The sequence below is a fragment of the Falco naumanni genome, chromosome 8 (assembly GCF_017639655.2).
Source record: "Falco naumanni isolate bFalNau1 chromosome 8, bFalNau1.pat, whole genome shotgun sequence".
NCBI lineage: Eukaryota > Metazoa > Chordata > Aves > Falconiformes > Falconidae > Falco > Falco naumanni.
The window spans coordinates 28,163,549-28,182,646 of NC_054061.1; the positions used below are offsets into that span (position 1 = coordinate 28,163,549).

Below are 19,098 nucleotides of genomic sequence, written 5' to 3' on the forward strand. Positions count from 1 at the left end.
GTAGCTTGTTTATACAGCTTTATTAATCTGCTGCGGGAATACCCTGAAAATCATGCTAGACATTATTCAACTAGTAAAAACAGAGTTAATAAAAAACTTGAGAAAAGCAGTAGGACCAGAGCACAGAGCTGTGAGTGCCTATGGATACAGCTTTGGCAGACTGTGGAGGCACTCCCCCCTTAATGGAAATATGGTGCAATATTTTACAAAATTTAATTCCAGTAGAGTTTCCACTAGCCTTAAAAGTCATTGTTAGCCAGTACTCATTAGCTCTATGAAGAAAAAACAATTTAAAGCACTCTTCATTTGAATATCAAAGGGTCACCCAGAAAATTTTGCGGGACTAAACACAAAGCAAATGACCTTATTGCCTTTATCTTCAAACAATGCCTTTAATTTCTGAAACCTTTTGAAGGGTTGCCAGTTTCATGGAGTGTGGCAGCTACTTATCTGATAGAACAAGCTTTTCATCAAGGGGAAGTGACCTTTTAACTCCTAGTAACTAAGTAACTATTTACCACTGTATTTTTGTTAGTGGGGGTAATATGTATAGACATACTTCTTAAACTGGGAGCACAAAACAAGAAGCAAGAAATAGCTTGCCATCTTTTAGGTGATGCAGAAGGATTCATCAGGCTTGGCATTTTCTTTTTTTCATAGCGTGAACCTGAAGTAGATGAAACTGCTCAAAAAAAGTTTACGTTCTGACAGATTGCATTGTGACATTATAACGATATTAATAGAGCCATATGCTGTTTACTTTTGTACTCTATCAAACCTACTAATCCCATAAGAATTTCACTGTGAATAAGGAACGTCTGACCAAACAGCTTTTTGCAGATGCCTTGTTAGGAAGGAGAGGATGAAAAAGTCCTTTAAAGACCAAGGAAGAACTTTTATCACATTCTGCAGTCTTATTTTAGGGACCGAAGCTCCCAGTGACTGAGGATATTCTCATTACTTGTGGTTTTTACACCATTTCCTATGACTGAGAAACATGAAAGGGTTACCAATAACATCCGTAGCTGCTGTCTGATAGAAGATGAAGCAAAGCATCTGGGACAAAAGCAGCTCAGTGAATCATAGATGTGGGAGGGCTGACACAACACAGAGCTTGTCAGACTTTTCTTCTTTCCTCTGATGAAATTCTGTAAATAAGTCAATCAAAAGAAAAAGACAATAGATCTGTTTACAAAGGTATTTTAGTCAAAAGTATTTATCTTAAAATAGAGAGTTGCCTGTAACATCACCACCGAGACGGAGTTCCTCCCCATCCCCTTTGGAGCCTTTTCATAAGGTACAATTGGAAAAGTGTTTAATTTGGATATGAGCTTCCTGCAAAGGCACCGGCCTCCCTCGAAGCTCCTGAAGCCCACCGGAGCTTCATGGCAAGGTGTTACACGTCTAGGAAAATCAGACATAATTAATTGTTTGCCAGGTCAGTCCTGTGGATTTTTCTCAACTCTGAAATGCATATGAAAAAAATGGAGTGTGTTCCAAGGTGAAGAAAGAGAAGCGAGGGGATGGTGTGGGGGAAGGCTGGGTGTCCCCAGCCAGCAGGCAAAGGCGATGCCTTCTCAAATAATCCCAACTGTCATTTGATGTAAGAAAGTCAATGAAAATAGTCTAGTACAGCAAAACTTGTTCAGTATGTCTTGCAATTTTATAAACTCTGGTCTTGTGTTTCCTAGAAGAATGAAATGAAAATCAGAGTATATAATCTGCTTTGTGTGCTCCCCACAGGCAGGGCATGATCTCGCTGGGGGCTTCTGCTGTAAAATCTGTGCCATGGGCTTCCCATACTTGAACCAAAAATCTGGAGCTGAGAAAACTTTCCCCTATGAGTATTTCCAAAGGAATAACGTTAACTATTCAGGACCTTTCCCACCTGCTTCATGTATCTACTACAGATGATCCCCCCAACACCACTGCCCCCTTCCAATGGCCATACCTCAGATGTGCCACCCAGGTCCCCAGAAACCCCCTGGAGCCCCAGGGCTCCTGCCACCCTCCAGGTCCCCGAGTACAGGAGGGGTGCAGGCACCCCCAGGGAAGCCCCAGGGTGTCTGGCCTGGAAACCATTTGCAGGCATCAGCCTCCTGGGCCATGGGTGGGTTTGGTCAGGGACATTTCTGTGACTTCAGAAATTAGCCTGGGATGATTCTGGCTCCATGTCTTCCCTCTGTGGGAAGTACAGCAGACATTCCTAGCACCGTGCAAACAAAAAATACTCTGCTGAATGCCCTCCTACAGGAGTAAGGCCAAGGCTCCATGGCCACAGCAAATAAGCAGCAATGACTCCCAAAGGGAGAGGAACCACCTTTACATCATGTTCCTCTCTGGATATTATTTTTAACTATCAAAAGTTGTTTACAGGTTAATATTCTATTTCCCTTTTATTTAAGCTTTTGTCAGCATCAAGTAACCCCATTGGCTTCATTGTCTGGAATTAAGCCAGTTCCTATGGGCTGAACAAAGAGTGAAATCTGATTTTATCTGATTTTTCTGTCGTCAAAATGAAGCTAGTAGCAGGGGTTGTACAGTGATTTCTGTTTGCTGGTAACTTTTTTGTCCCGCTCCTTTTTCTCTGGAAGATGACAGGGTTACACTTCCTGCAGGAATATTTCTTTCACAATGCAGGCAGAGTCAGGAGGCTGCTGCAGGTTGGGGGCGAGGGAACCTCTCTTGCCTTGTGACGAATGTGGTTGGGACCCTCCTGAGCAACAGCAGCATGGCACTATTGGATTTTAGGACTTTGAAATTTGGCAGGGTAATAATTTTTAGCTCACATTTGCCTTTTAATCTTCTGATAAAAATTAATGATTTTTTGCAAAGTTATACAGGCTTATAAAATACGCTTAGTGGGCGAAGGCTGCCTTTCTACTGCGTCTCCCATGGATTTGCCTGTTTCCCATTGACCTGACAAATGCATGTACTATTTAAACTCCTTAACAGCTATTTGTTACTCTGTGCCGTACTAAAATTGAGGATCATTTTATCAGACGCTGTTCGTAACAGCGTAGGACATTCATGGCCAAAATGTTTGCTTTAATGGTCCAGTTCCTCAAAGTTATTTTGTCTCCAAATGCCAAATCTGAAGAAGTATTGTATACATCTAACTTCCTTTGCAATCGATAGGAGCTGCAAGTAGTCGAGACAAATCAGTGTTTGTTCCAAAATTGACAAGACAAATTGCTGCAGAGAGGAAGCATCATCATTCTGTTTTACCGATGGGATGGAGACGTGAAGTGGCTCAAGGTCATGCAGGAAAGCCTTTGGTGGAGCCAAGATCTGTATCGAGGCCTCATGAGTCACAACCCAGCCCCATTAACTGCAGCACAACTCATAACTGAAACGAAAGCCAACATAGTAAATAGGAGTATAATAAAAATGCGGAATCTTTCTCCGTCTTCCTTGTAAACCCTGAAGTCAAATGGCTGCACGCACAAACGCAAGGGGACACAAAGAATTGTTGGTTGGTTATAGATACTTAACATCTTGTAGAAGGTACTTAAAATAGATACTTGAAATTTCCCCCACATCCCCTTTGATCTCAATCAGGAAAGGATCCATCCACTTCTAAAATGCTAAATCTACTTTATCATGCAAATCCAGTGGACAAAAAGAAGGAAAAGTCATTCCTGCACTAACTTCATTAGAGACAGAACTCCTTTTCTGTTTGTTCCTACTTCTTCCTAGACCACTTCTGTAGCCTAATAAAACATTTCTGGCTCTGGAAATAGCTTTTTCATTCCAATATATTTCCTCCAATTTTTTTTGTGACTTAGGTTTGCTACTTCAAAAGGCTGAGAATATTGTGAGAAGTACCATTTTCTTTATTTTTCACTGAGTTCATACTGTACCGCTTTTGAAGAGTTTGTTGGGAAAAGTTCTCAAGGCAGCCAGATTACTGGTTTGATGTTGTCTACAGATTTGTTTCCTCGGACATTTGTAGGTTTGTTCTGACGCTTCGGTTGCTTTCTTCCTGGATGAAACGTCTTTCTTGTCACCTCACAGATGGAGGTGGATGTTGCCACTACAAAAATGGGTATTGTCTTTAACACTTGGTTGGCAGCATATATTGCTTGTTTAATGATTCTGAAGTTTTCTTCAAGGTAGTGTATTTTACCTTCAGTTATGACCTTCACTCATTTCATTGTGGCAGCTATGCTATGTGTTTTGCCCCAAGTACAGGTTATTTATGGTGAAATCTGAAGAAAGAAAAAAAAGTGGATTAGTTTGAAGGATATTTTTCAGCTGACTTTGAAACACCAGTAAGGCCATGTGTTAGTGCATGCAATTGTTTGTACAGCTTTTCTGGAAAGAGTTTTGTGTGTTAAGCTCTTAGGAGATTTACTTAATGAATGTATGTACTCATTTGCTTCTTTCTGACACATGTTATTTTGATTATTCTGACGTTTGTTACTTTGATTGCTGTGTTCACACTGCATGGCATCCACGGGGAGCCGCAAGGGAATATTCTACATATTGAAAGGGAAAAAATTGATTGCCTAATATAGTTGAGGGATTGTAGTAGTCTGCTCTGCTCCTTTTGCTGGTTTTATATTAATTCATCGATTGAGAGCGAGTTTATCTTATTCCCCTATTTTGTTCACAAAGCAGCTTCCACGAGCTGGAGAGCAATTTGTCTGCATACCACAATAACGTAATGCATCTCCTGTGGTAGCTGGAGCATTTTACAGCTCAACTGTCCCCTGACAGCTTTGTGTGTTGACAGTTTCAGTAAATGGTCCCTCATTTGGTATCTTTCTAATGCCTCATCAGCTCAGTAGCTCTTGCACTTTCCATGAACCGGTGGACACCCCAACTTTTCCTCCTTCTTATGCTAGTAAGAAACATCCTAACATTTACCATCCCAGACTCAGAGTTTTTCTTTCCCTTCATTTTTTAGATGGCTGACCAAGTTATGTTTAATTTGTGTCAGAAGGCAAAAGTCTACAGGAAAAATCTAGATGGTACCTAAACAAAAGGGTTTTCAGAAGTTCCTGCATTAATAACCCTGTAATAAATTTAATGGGGAGAATGACTTGGGATCTGAACTAGAGCATTCCTTTACAGAAAGGAGCCTGCCTTATGTCAGCTCCTGCTTCCTTCTCAGCCCTGTTTAAAATTGTATTTTGCTGATGTTTGACTGTCATGCAAACTTTTCATGGAATTTTATCTTGTTGATTTTCTACAGACCTATACGAAGAGCAAAGGGAGGTAAACCTCAACCACTAGTTTAGTTAATAGCTAAGCTAATGTCTTGATATTAATAAGTTAACAATTAACAATTTTTTAGAATAAACATTATTAGCTCTCACTGCATTAGTCAGATACGTTATTTGCTGATCTGGTCCAGCTACCAGAGGAGGCAGATTTGCAAACATCTTTCAGAGATTATTTTTAATAGTCATTTTTGTCCCTTTCCTCCTATTATTTACTTTATAATCAACTATGAGTATGCTATAAAATTAGTTGACTGTGACTTGGCCTCCCTCAATAACCCAGCATAGATACTTTGATTCACTCAGGCTACCTTATCATCAGCTCTGTTCTTTTCTTAATGGGCTAGAGAGAAAGATATATACAAATTCACAGAGCTTTTTGCTCTGTTCTTTTATTAGAGCTAGCAACAAAGACATAAACAGGGTGAAATCTAATTAATTCCTTGTTTCTCTTTTGCAAGAAATACAAGGAAAATGAAGAGGAGGCTGTTTCCTACCCCAATGTACTTGCAACTCCTTTTTTAGGTGGTAAAATACTTGGACATTTCATTTTCTGAATGTGTATAAAGCAGAATAAAAATAAAAGAAAGCTATCCTTCTCCCTTAACTAGCCCATAACCACCACAGAAAATGTTTTTTGCTCCCACAAAGTCTTGTAAGTGCCAGTAGAACTCAGTGACCCGTACCCCATAACGTTCCTGAAGTATTTGGGCTTCTTTTTTCTCCTATAAGATCCTTTACAAGTCTCACTCATAATCGTTAAATATAGGAATCCTCCACTTTCAAATAATTTTCAGTCCTTTGTCTGGACTAGTTATTTCAACTGATTCTGTAAAAGAAATCCCTAGTAAACCACCGTGAGCAGGTATGCTGGGAAAGCTGGAGTAGCTTGTAACATTCCCAGCCTGGAGCAAAGATGCACTTTGTTCATCTTCCACTCCCTGCACGTGGAGTACCTCTGCAGGGACACAACCTGCCCTGCTGATGGGTCAGCATCTGCCCAAATGGTGGCAGGCAGGACCTGCTTGTGCCTGCCCAGCACAGCACCGGTGTGATCCTGCCCGCTGCAGCACACCTCCTAGGAGCCAAGGTTTGACAGATCCTTAAGATATCAGAGTGAAAGACTATGGCCATGTGGAAGGACCTGAGCTCAGATGTGGAGGGCTGAAGTCTGACTTAAACCTTGTCCCTAGCGTGTGCTTGTGTGAGGACATTAGGCTTAAAGATACTGATGTGCTTCAGGATAGATGAATTTGAGTTGCAGCCTATGATCCCAGCACAAGCTATACATCTCCCAGAGGAATTTTACAACTGTTTTCTCCTCTTGACATGATCACTGCCTTGCAATACAAATAGCTTTGACATAAATCATAAATCTACTACGCACCCGCATTCCTTCACTGCTTCTTCCTTTTTCGTATTTTTCCAATAACTGATATCTTAGTCATGAAAATTACAGTTATTCCTTCTGCCTCATAATGTCTGTTATCCACTAACATTTCTGTTCTGTTTGCTATTACCTGTACTCTTTGCATGGGTGCGGAGACACTTTCTTTCATTAATACACTCCTGACAATATTATTCATCTGCTGTTTCAAACCAACTTCATCTTCTGTCTTAGGTCAGAGCTTGCAGACTGCCTCCCGAGAATACCAAGCATCGTCATTAAGTGCCGGTGGGATGCGAGGGGACCTGGTGAGCCGTTCCTGGTCGGTCCCGTGCAGCTCCCAAGGACCCTGGCACAGAAATACTCACAAGGTCAAAAAACTGGGCTGGAAGGAGCTTCTTTACCACTCAGAAAGGTTGTCATCGGGGACACTGAATGGTGCTTGTATATACAGTGATTAGCTGGAAAACAAGCTCTCTCCCTATGTCTGCTTTTGTGGTGGTATTGGATTTTATTTTTCTAAGAAGCAGACAACTTTATTCTGGCTTCTTTTAATCAGGTCTGCTGAGAAATCCTTACCCAGTAGTGAAACACAGGCTTTCTGAAAGACCCTTTGGTGAGGTTCTCAGATTTAAAACCTTGCAGCTGGTCAGCACAGGGCAATAAGATACGCCTTTGACAACCCTAACATATATTAATAGTGCTGTTGCTTTCAGTGGGGCTAAACTGAATACAAAACTAAACCATTGCAATCCTGTAAGAGGTAGCACAGATGGCCATGTGTGTGCATAAGCACAGAAAATGTCATTTTGGCCACCACTGTTACAGCACTGCTTCATGTAACTATGGCTAAAATTAGTGCTGCAGAAATGCTGGGAGGAAAATTACGATGGTCACAAAAAATATGCTGCACAAATCCACCCATTAAGTGAGATTTTTGCCTCTGAATTCCATCAGGGGCTCGCTGCTGTTACAGCCCAGCTCTGTGCTGTGATTATCTGCATAACAGTTCATAGGCTAGATGACTTCCCTAGGGTAACCTACCCCAGGGTGAGTAACTGCTGTTGATCCACACAGGAAGGGTGTTTTTTTCTGTCTGATTGCTTTAACAATTGAAAACAATTAAAAATTTACTTTGCCACTGAGACAGAACCTGGAAAACCCCAAAGTGCTAACTGGTTAGCCTGATATTTTGTTAATCACTTCTGACAAGAAAGATGTTGTGGTTTAGGGTAGAGGAGCTGGATCAATCTCTTCTGTCACAGACAAGTGCCCTTAGAACTGGTCTATCGATTACGCCAGAGAGGATATCTTTAGATCTCTTATTTGAACTGTTTCACTATCTATTAGTAATTAAACACATCTTGCAATAAGGGCTTCAGTGTCAGTCTCCCATGTGTTGTCTACTGTAAAGGTGTTCATAACTGCGATGGACAGCAGGTTTGTTCATTCTATGGTGTAATGTATATTTGTCATTTATAAAAAAAAATAAGAGTAAAGCAATTCCAGCTCAGAGTTAGACAGGTAGGTAAGCTGTTCATTCAAGTCATGAATAGACAATATTTTGGTCAAATCCATATGTCCAAGCGCATGAGCCCCCAAATGCCTCCCTTCCTGAGATGAAACGTGTACCAAAAAAAGAAGTACAGGTCTTCTCAAAACTTGTACATTTCCATGAAAAGTGTCATTAACAGCACATAAGATAATCAACACTTAAAATTCCTGACCAGCTCTAAGCAAAGCATACATTTTTTAGAAGCTAAATAAAAAGGGCAGTAAATTTCAATATTGGGAATGATTCTTGTTTGCGAGTCCCCAGCAATGCAGAAAGGAGCGATCTGTGCTCATTTGTGCTTACAAATCACTGTTCTAACACCCTGATTTTCAACCATCTTTTTAACCAAAGGTCCTTTTCTGCCATGGAGTGTCCTGGAGCCTGCAGTGTTTTGTGCTTAAGGGAGGGCGTAAGGGAAAGGGATATTCCTCACAAACAAAATGAGACAAAGTGAACTTGATTTCTGCTTTACAAAAATCATGATTTTACTGAAGGCAAGGGAGCCCTTAATTTGGAAGGCTCTGATGAGGGCCCCGGAGTGGGGGGCAGCAGGCACCCGCTGGCACACTGCAGGCAGCTAAACGGGGACCCAGTTGGGTAAGTTCTGTACAAAGGGCTGGGCGCTATTTGTTGCGGGAACTGAACCCTGATGTCTTAAGAGCTCTCGTAGCTTAAATAATATTTCAGCCTGTAAGGTACACTTGGGAACACCCCTTTTCTAATATCAGGGGCTTTCATCAAGGGGCTGGCGAGGTGTCCCCCCACTACATCTAGTGCGGGCAGCTGGGGGTGGACAAAGCGGCTCTGGGTCTTGCTCCACACCCATATCCAATAACTTCCTCAAGGCCATGAGCTCATTCCTGCTCCTTAAAGCCACCTTCATTTCCTAAAGTGTTGTCTAGCACTCAAGCGCGTTCTTAAGTTGCTGCCATGTTTTTCCATTCTGCTAGAAATTATTGTTCTGTATAGTTTGATTTTAAGAGTGCATTCTGGCATCCATTTGGGGAAAAGGCTCTATATAAAAGCAAAATCAATACGAGGGACAGTTATATTTCCTGAGCTTTTTCATTAACTATAAAATATATACATTCAGGAAGGGAGGGGGGAGCAATATCAGTTTTACCTAGTTTGAAGGAGGGAGGACAAGACAAAGCACCACAGAATATGCATGACCATACACTGGCAGGAGTATGAACTGTGCAGCTTTGCTGGCTGCTCTCACTGCCTCCAAACACTCCTGCTAGGCACCGGCCTCTCCTCTGATAGGTATCAAGCCACTGGAAAAATACAGAATTTTACATATTTTAATAAATGAGGTTTTCCTTCATCTATGAATTTTTATTAAAGCCAGACTAGGCATTGGCTGATTATTTACAGGGAAACCTTGCCTTTGTCCAGTGCTAAGAATGAATAGAAGAGAAATAAAATAGTGTTGAGCCAAATTTTTCCTCAAATGCCCACTGAACTCCAGCCATACTATCTTTACTTTTTTTTCCAAAGTATAGCAAACCATTCTTTCCACCTGAGCAGGCTGTCCTTTCAAGCATCCTTGGATAAACCTCTCATCACTTCATGCAATATATTTTTCTAAGATTTGCAAGCATAGAGCTGGAACAAATTCTGAAAAACTGCAACCTGTATTCCTACAATAATAAACTTAAAGATAGCTCAGTGAATTTTTACCAAAAACCAACTCACTGCTGCTTTATTTGAGCCCAACTGAAAAGTTAAAATGCCTACTGTGATATTAGCTACTATTCTAACACAGGTTACTAAACCAGAAGAGCAAGCATCTTTAGCTTGGAGTAAAATTTCAAGTCACACTGCCTTTTCAGTATCAGCATGAAATTATGTGAGCAAGAAATTGCACACAAGCCTTTTTTTTTTTTTAAGTTTCTCTTTTTAACATGAGCCTTCTATAATGGCATTTGCATTAGTAGGAAATACCTGTCGTCTCTAGAAAAATAATTTGTCTTCTTTTTTGAAAACTAAATTATCCCCTCTAAAAGATTAGCTGAAAAACACTGTATAAATTTATAAGCATTCCAGATTAAATACAAAGTTTTGCTTCTTTCTGGTGACCCCTAGTGATCTATTTTGTGAGAGACTTCAACAGCGAACCCAACAAGTTATTTATTTCTGACACTCAGATAAGGCATCTGGGAGATTTTATCAGTGTGATTTTGCCACTAGCCCATAATTCAGGGAACTGTGAAATAAAGGCCCAGAAAACTTAATGTGTGATTGCTCGTTTGAAACTCCAGTGAAGCTGTGAAGGAACATGCGAGCTGATAACAGACGGCACTGAATAGCAGAAGAGCCTTTGTAGGACAGCCACCGCATAAAACTGGTCTCTTGGGTGAACGGACCACTTGTGCTACACTATTACCATCGAGAAGCTTTGCATGCATCTTCTTGTGTTTGCCTTCTTGCCTCATACTCTCCTTTTTGTTATTCACAAAAATTCCCATCCTCTTTTTGGTTTCTCTTAGGGCTCTCAATGAGTTAAGATAGCAAAGCAAACCTGAGTTGGGCTGCAAAACTGGAGAAAAAGCAGCCATTAAGTGGAATTTCATTTTTATTATCACAGATATCTGGCATACAGATCAGAACTTCTTTCAAAAGTATTGCATAAAGCTGCACCAAAAAGAAGTCTCTCTCCCTATTTGCACGACCATTATGCTACACGACTGCGAGGTGTAGCTTGTTGGACATGTAATTTTATCATGAGAGAGTGCTCCTTGCTGTGCATACGCTGCTGCATTAGAGGAGAGGTTTGGATTAAAAAGAACAAGCCTCCAGCTAGCACTGCCCTGCTTCTGCAGTTCTCACACTAATAAGAGACATTCATCCACCCCATTCATTCCTTTTGAGTTATTAATTGTAAGAGCTTTAGCAAGATGCTTTGGTGCCATCGTGCCATCCCTCTCTGTCCCAGGACTCCGCTCCCCTCCTGCCCTGCCCAGAGCTCACCTCGCCCCAATATCTGCTGTTCCCAGGCCCCAGCTCCTGCTCAGCCTTTTCTGGGCCTTGGACATTTTGTCTCCCCCAGCACCCTTCTTCCAGGGGGAAGGGGTAGGGAAGCATTTCTTGCTTCATCCCCAATTGTAGCACCAAGGTAGAACTTTGCGTATCTCAGTGACCTGCTCAGACAATTGAATTTCAGTTTGATAGCAGATAGAATGGAAGAGTATGTCTAATTTCTTATGCAGGGATCTCATGCTAGGAGCCCTGTAACACCATGACAAATTCAAGACCATTGGTCCTGTCCAGCTCCATTGTTTTTAACTGGGAACAGAGCAATCATACAAAGGGCAGAGTCTGAATCATTTTTGGATCCTCAGGCCCATTTTCATTAATAAACCATTGAAACCAACCTCGCATGTCACAAATCCCCGTTACTTTTTTTTTTTTTCATTGCTTCTCCCAAATCAAACAATTGAAAAAATAACATTCACCATCTGAATATTTTGCTGGCTAGTGTGAGGAAAGGCAACAAAATTTCTCTTATGTTTTTACAGCAGAAAGATTTATCACAGCTTGCTAAATTCTGGAGTGATTAAGTCATATAAAAGACATAACTAAAACAAGTGTTTGATTTCTGGCTTCTAAAGTTTTGTACTTGGTTCAAGAACATGTTTTGATTTTGAATGTGATAATATTTCCCCACTATAATACAAATATTGCTCTCCTTCCACAAGTGGTCACAACGAAGTCAATAAAATATGCAGAGAAGAAATGCAAGCAGCATTTGGCTCAATATAAAGATTGATAATGTAACCACCTAAAAAGAATGCTTTTTATCATCATAAGTCTCTTCTAGTTTTTTATAGTTTTCATTGAACAAAATGATCCATCATACTTGAACTTCATACACGTTCCTGAAGCCAACAGTTAGTACAAGTCAATTTTTAATTATGATATTTTCATAAACCCTACAATTTATTTCCTGATTTTGTAGAACACTTTAAACAGCAAGTCATCGATATAAATTATGTAAATCTCAAGTGACCCCGAAGTCATTAATCTGACTGGATTTCACAGGGAAACATAATATAGCAATAACCCACTTGCTCTCCCTCTGACACTGCGGAGTGGTGAAGATGGCTACAGCAGCCACGAACCATGGGCCACCGCAGCCTTGTTCTAGGCTAGCGTGATTTTTAACCTTTTGAATAAAACGCCAATTGTGCTTAGAATACCTGTTGTGGTCTCACGCATAGGGACAAAGGAAAACGCATCTGTTCATTCTGAAAAAAAGAGAATAAGAGGTGATCAGCTATGGCACTGTGCAAATAGCAACCAACCCCTACTCTGATATATGGAGCTCTACAGCCAGCCCGCCTACGAACTGGTCCCCATCCCTACAGAAACCCACAGCAAATCCTGCTGCCAGCAGCAGAGTGGAATCTGTCCAGGAGGGCAGAGTGCAGCAGCAGCCCCCTGCCTGCTTCCAGCAGGCCTTCCCGCTGTGAAGGGAATCCAAAAATCCTCTTGTGCCAAACCCCATCCCCACAGCTTTTCACTGCCGTAGCTCAGAGGCTGCAGAGCTGCCAGAAAGGTATTTCTCCCAACCTGTACAAAGCACAAATTCCCTCTTCTCCCTTCCATCTCCCATCGCTGCTCCCTCCCAGGGTCATACCTTGGTGAGAGCTTCTGCAGCCTGTGAGGCAATCTCACCACTCCAGACCCAACACCTGTTTCTCTCGGTTAAGCCTGCTGGTGTGTGCCTCCTTCAAAACCCATTTCTGGTTTCCAGCTGTTCTCACTTTTGGTGATCACCCCAGTCCTTCCCAGCTGCTATCTCTTTAGGCACAGCTGTTCTGGCTCCATCCTCATCTGCTGGCAGCAGCCTTCTGCCCTCCCTTCCTCTGTGTGCATGGGTATCACCTGTATCCTTGGGGACTTAAAGCTATTAAAATAGCAGTGAAGTATATAAAGGGTGAAAAGACAGCACAGGGATGAATGAGGATTGGTTTGCTCATGCACAGGAGAGAGAGTGAGCCACAAGGTTTGGCTTGTATTCCTCACTAAAAAGAGTACTTCATGTGTCTTGATTTCTTTATTTTTTAATTTAAAAGTAGGATGTGGTTATTGTCTGGGTCTCATTTGATGTGAACTAACATCAGCCAAGTTCATGTGGACCAAAAGAAGAGTAGCTATTAGAAGGCAAAATATCCTGGTTGGCCCTTTTCAGCTTCCCTTGCTTCCTTTGCCCTTTCTTTCACCATATGAAAGTTTATGCAGGAGACCAGCAGGTGAGAGGAAGCAACTGCAGCATTTTGAGATGCTTTGTAAAATGTAATTGCAGAGTACAGCGAGATGGCTTAAAAAAATGTGATTACTCCTTTACCTTTCCTAGGGGGCATTCCCACACACTGCATTCTTTCTGCAGCACTTGAAGTGGTTTCTCTTCCTATTTACAGAGAAAGATATATAGTCTGTACTTCAGTTCATATTTTTTGAACTTCAGATGCTCATCTCCATATTAAAACATCTCACAGGCAAATGCATATCCTTATTTATACTTCTTACATTAACCCACTTACACGGTGGCAATAAAATTCCATAATAAGAAATAAGAGCTCTCATTGCACATTCACAAAGCCTCCAAAGAACAGAGGAAGAGCAGACCGTAAGACTCATAAATCCCACTTAATTTATTCATAGTAAGAGTCTACAATTCAGACATTTTTATATTTCAGGATATTTATGATAAGGTAGTGAATGTATAAACCCCCCCCCAACAATAATTCAATAATTGATGATAAAATAACAGAATAGATAATAGTTTTCAAAAAAAGTTTATCAAAAAGTTAAATATTATAACCAATGATGTGGCCAGGAGGCAGTAAATCAAATCTGCAGTGGGTGAGGGCAAAAATAACATTCCAAAGCTTCCAGAGTTCTCTGATCCCTGAACCAGAACCTTCCAGCTTCACTGCTTCAGTAGCTGCAATAACATGCAGATATTTTCCCTTCATCAAATACACCCAAGTGATGTGTGGGGAAGATTCTGTGGATCATGCTCAGTCTCCAGAAGGTTTTTCAGGTGTTACAACCACAGGAGGAAGGGGGTGGTGTGGTCCAGCCGGTACAGTTGGACGCATCTCTGGTTTTTTGCAGGCCACACAGAAGAGGACTTGTTTTGGTTCCACCCATGTTCTGAGAAAATATACTGGAAGGAGGACCTGGCAAATGCCGCCATGCAGAGCTCCTTTGGTTACCTGATAAAAGCTCCTCCTGTGCGAACCGTGTTGTTGCTCTCGCTCGGTCCAAGTGCCTTGCTAGGGAGGCAGCCATGAAATCCATCTTAGAAATAGAAATTTTGCTCAAGTCACCTAGATCTTTACCTTTCAGTAGGTAGGAATTCCACACTTTCCACCCCAAATATGCTCATAGAAGTTGCTCCTAAAGCAGATGGTCTCACGACAACATTCTCCCTTAGCCCAGAGTTCCCTTCCCTGCTACGTGTGGATCAGCAACATGACATGCATCCTCAGTCTCCCTTTTGCTAGGCTAAGCAAATTAATTTTAATCTCTACTTACAAAGCAAGCTCTTCATTCTCCTGATTATCCTAATAGCCATTCCCTCTGCTTGCACAAATCTGACCATGTATGCAGGGATCAGAATGAGGGCTATACGGTGACATTAACTGTTGCTCTGCTGTATTTTCAGCACTGGAAGTAGCTTTTCACATGACAGTGGAAACAGTCACCTTGTGATCAGAGAGTATATCCTGCTTTTATTGACCCAATTCTATTGTTAATCCTCAGGCTTGCTAATGTACTGCTCTGCCCTGGAAGTATTCAAGTCTCATTTGTACGTGAACAGGACTTAAAAGGGTTTTTTTGAGATAATTCTAGATAACAGTGCATAAGAGTCGTGCATACTGAATTCAATGGTATTTGTGAGAGAAAGGAGGAAAATGAATGTGCGGCAACAAAGGGAATTCTGTGACTCAGGTAGAAAGGCAAAAAAAGCAGGAATCCAGTAAATATCAGTCTTTTGAGAACAGCTTTCAAATCTCAGCTATTCTTCACCTGTTCCTTATCTAAAGCCTCTGTGGCTCACGCTGATGAGAGAGAGTTCGACCTGCAGAGTCTCACCGGAGAAAGCAATGCACACTCCAGGCCCGCTTTTCAGCTGCTTAACAATTATGAATGCTTTTTGTTGATCATCTAGATTAGAAGTCAAGCAAACAGGACTTTCCTACCTGGAAGGTAGGTTCTGCTTTCCAGTATTTCTGCTTATGGAACCCATTTCTCCTGTTTAAAATTGTTCAGGTGTGTGCCAGGGTCATTTTTCTGTGAGGACAGAGTGGTCAACAATGCAAAATGTGTGCTTGCGTGATTTTGTGTGATTATGGAATTTTCTTGCTGCTCTCAGGAATTCCCACACAAGCAATCATTTCTGCCTCGCTCTTTCCCATTTAAGTTGTAGTGAAACACTCTAAAAAATGTAGATGCAAATGCAGATCAGCTTCCCGCCTGACAGCAGCTTACAAAACTGATGGTGAAACTCTTCACAGCTCTGCTTTTTTTTTTTTTCCCCGGGCATCCTGGTGAGTCTGTCTTTCTCTGGGAAAGATAAGACGTCCAGCCTGGTGCATTAAAAGTCAGTGAACAACACGCAGCACCCCAGAGCCCATGTGTTTTTCCTGCCTCCAACCTCCCAGAAGAACACGCCAGCAACACGTCCAGGAGGGACTGGTCCTGCCTCATTCTTTGCAGTCACAGAGGGCTGTCATCAAAACAGGAGGTGTCCTGTGGGGCTTGGGGAAGCAGGACAGCAATCCCACAGCCCAGGTGGCATCAGCAGACACCCTTGCTGTCCCCTGCCCCTTGCTGCGTGTGAAATAAAAGAAAGTCAGGCAAAGTATAGACATGTTGGAATCAAATGGCCTTTTTCTAGAGTGAAAGGAACAAGTACTTAGATACCGATTTTATCCAAGACCTGTAGGAGATTACTTATTGCTGGCTGCAGACCAGCCACAGTCACACTCTCACTCAGCCTAATGATGCACTGGCATTCACGCTTTATTTCAGTCTTCAGCAAGCATTCACCACTAACATGAGAACGGTGATAATTATGTATTAGCTTCTGTATTTGACTTGAAGAGGCAGATGAATAAAACTAAATAAATGTCAACTGTTAAGGCCATGGGACTTAATGTGATTTTGGAAACAGGCGACAGTAGTTTTAATTGCATACAGAAAGATTTCAAGATCATTGAGATCATTTCCATCTGATGTTAATGGTTGTGATTTCCCAAATCAAACCCCAGAATTTACAGCCAGGCTCAGCACCCATTTTGCTTAGATCACTCCTTATGAGCAGTAATGACCAGTAATGAAACAGCCAAAACCCCAGGTGGCTCTCCTGCAAATGTACATCTTAGGGCCTTGAGACCTGATCCTGCAGCTGCCAGCTTCACCCTGTGAAAACCATTAGCAGCTGGCTTCATGTCTAGAAAAAGCAAATGAAATATGCTGCATTTTCACAGCCATCAATCAGCAGATGCAGTGCCAGGAAAGCTTCATAATGATGTAGATATTGCCAATTGACTTTGCAAAAAAATGTTCTTTTCAGGAGAGGAACGTGGAGGCAGAAAACAACAGATGATCCTAGCGTACACTCGTGTGGGGGGGGGGGGGGTAGCGATCCCTTTCTTATTCGGCCGGGAGGGGGCTGAGACCCCAAAGCAGCCCCCTGCCAGGGTGCCAGTGCTCACCCCTGTGCCGGGTGGCGGCAGTGGGAGCAGGAGAGCATGTTCCTTAGCATCCTTGTGTGCTGTCTCCCACGGAGCCACGGCAGCAGGCTCGTCCCCAGCCTGTACATGATTAGATGAGTGGCTTGGCTTGCCTAGCTGAGCTTTCGGTTATTCTTCCTGAGAAGAAACTTCTGAGAGCAGAAGACCTTCACATGAAAAATAAAATTGGGGACCTTCCGAGTGATGTAACAGATGCAAGTAAACACAGTGGGAAGCAATGCAAAAGTATTAATGAACAAAATGCTACTTTGGGTTTGGTTGCTTCTTTTCTTAATGTTCTGTGAAATGACTGAAAGCCATCAGCAGCATTGCTGCTTTTAAATGTTGTATTTCCAAAGGTTTGTCTGCATGTACCCCTTTTTATTATTTTTACTGACTTCCTGACAGAGATACTGAAATGTCTGGCATGACTCATGCTGTGAGCAATCCTTTTGTGAGAACTGAATGAAAACAGGCCGATAACAAGGGCAATTTCATTTAAAAAGCCCAGCCAGGTGACTGGTTACATGGGACGTTATTGAAATTATGCATGCAGAACTCTAACACTATCATATTGGTTTAGATCATGTTTTCCGTGGCACAGGAGAAAGTATCTTTGTCAGCTCAGTGGAGAAAGGTTGGAGATGATTGAAGTAAAACAGCAGGAGGAGGTTGATATGATTAAGTCACATAGCCAACTGCCCATGTATAACACAGTAATGGAGGTGAAAGTAGAGGGCAAACTAAAATTAAGTCGAAAGGACACAGGAGACAAAAGGCTACACATATAGGACAAGGAGAGGATGTACAATGAGCTGATTTGTACAGCAGGCAGAGTGCAAAATTTTCGTGTCCTGTATTTAGATATTTCCTGTTAATATTGATGCAAATGCTATACTAACTAGTGCTGGAATGGACAGTCTGTTTAGCGAGCTTACATGGAGAGAGGCGTATTTAATTACTTTTACAGTCGTGGGCAGAGAGGTTAGATGACAGCCTGTAAGTAAAATCCCCAGCAGCTAGATTGGACAACATAAAAAAAAAAAAAAAAAAGAGAGAATTTGGGAGAAAAGCAGGGTCAGCTTTGGACCCACTCTGGTGACTGTTCACACCTCTTCAGCAGAAAATAAGATCTTAATTTTGTTACAAACCACCAGGTAAGAATATCATTATTGCAGGAAATCTTGTTTGCTACAGAGCCAGCACAGTCTACTTTAAATTGTTCCCTCTGGGTAGAGCAATGCTGGGTACAAGTCACAAAACAGCTGATCATATAGGCCATAGGGCAACCAGGGTATCGGCACCGTAGTGCTCTCCAAGGAAGAAACAATCCATAAAACGTCATTAGAAACTTCTGCAGTTTGGTGCAGAGGCTTCTGTGGGTCACATCATGTCAGGCTGCCATTTGGCCCCCAGTAACCTCAAGCAAAGCTGTTGGGGGAACAGCAGGCTTGCAAAGATCATTTTTGCTAGTCACCTTCATGCTGCTATTTCAGTTTTTCATGGTGCTGTTTCAGCTTGAGGCCCGAGTTCACTTCAGAATAATTTCCATTGGCAATTCCCATCATTGTGCACACTCACCAAGAGCTGTGCAAGCCACAGTTATCACCTCCACATGTGTCCAGAAGACAGCAAGCCTGCCCCGTACAACCAGTGTCATCAGGTGCTACGGAAGGGGGCGCTAGAAATTCCATTAAATGTATGCAATCACTAAAAGCATATTATTCTCTCTGTCTGTGGGTAAGGAACCACAAAACCAGAAAACAGCAACAGGGTGCTAGTCGCCATCCCAAGCAGGAGTGGAAGATCTGACCTCTTTCAGAGGTGACGAAGCACTCGGTGCCTTGGAGAAGCCAACAGGACAATATCCAGCGCTTGGGTCACAGCAAAGATTTCATCTTCTATCTACCAACACACAAAGTTGTGATGGGAAGCACTCACAAATCAGGAAAACCCAGAGCTAAGGTACTTAGCACTGCCTTACTGCATTTGCTCCTTGTCCTTGCAAACTGTAACCCAGTCTCTGTGGCATGCCCACACGCTGAATTGCTCAGTGATTGGTGCTTCCCCCAGTGCCCAGGACAGATGGCACTCCATCACCGAGCCATGAGCCAGTATTTCACATCGTTTCTACTTGTGAGATCATGGCTTTAATGCGTGTATACCACAAGGTAG

General features: G+C 42.1%; 1 protein-coding gene across 1 annotated transcript in view; it reads left to right on the plus strand.

Moving 5' to 3' along the window:
• The window catches only part of LOC121092587 (von Willebrand factor D and EGF domain-containing protein-like), a 186,246-nt gene that overhangs the window by 767 nt on the left and 166,381 nt on the right, over positions 1–19,098 (plus strand). The gene's annotated exons all lie outside the window — the stretch shown is intronic.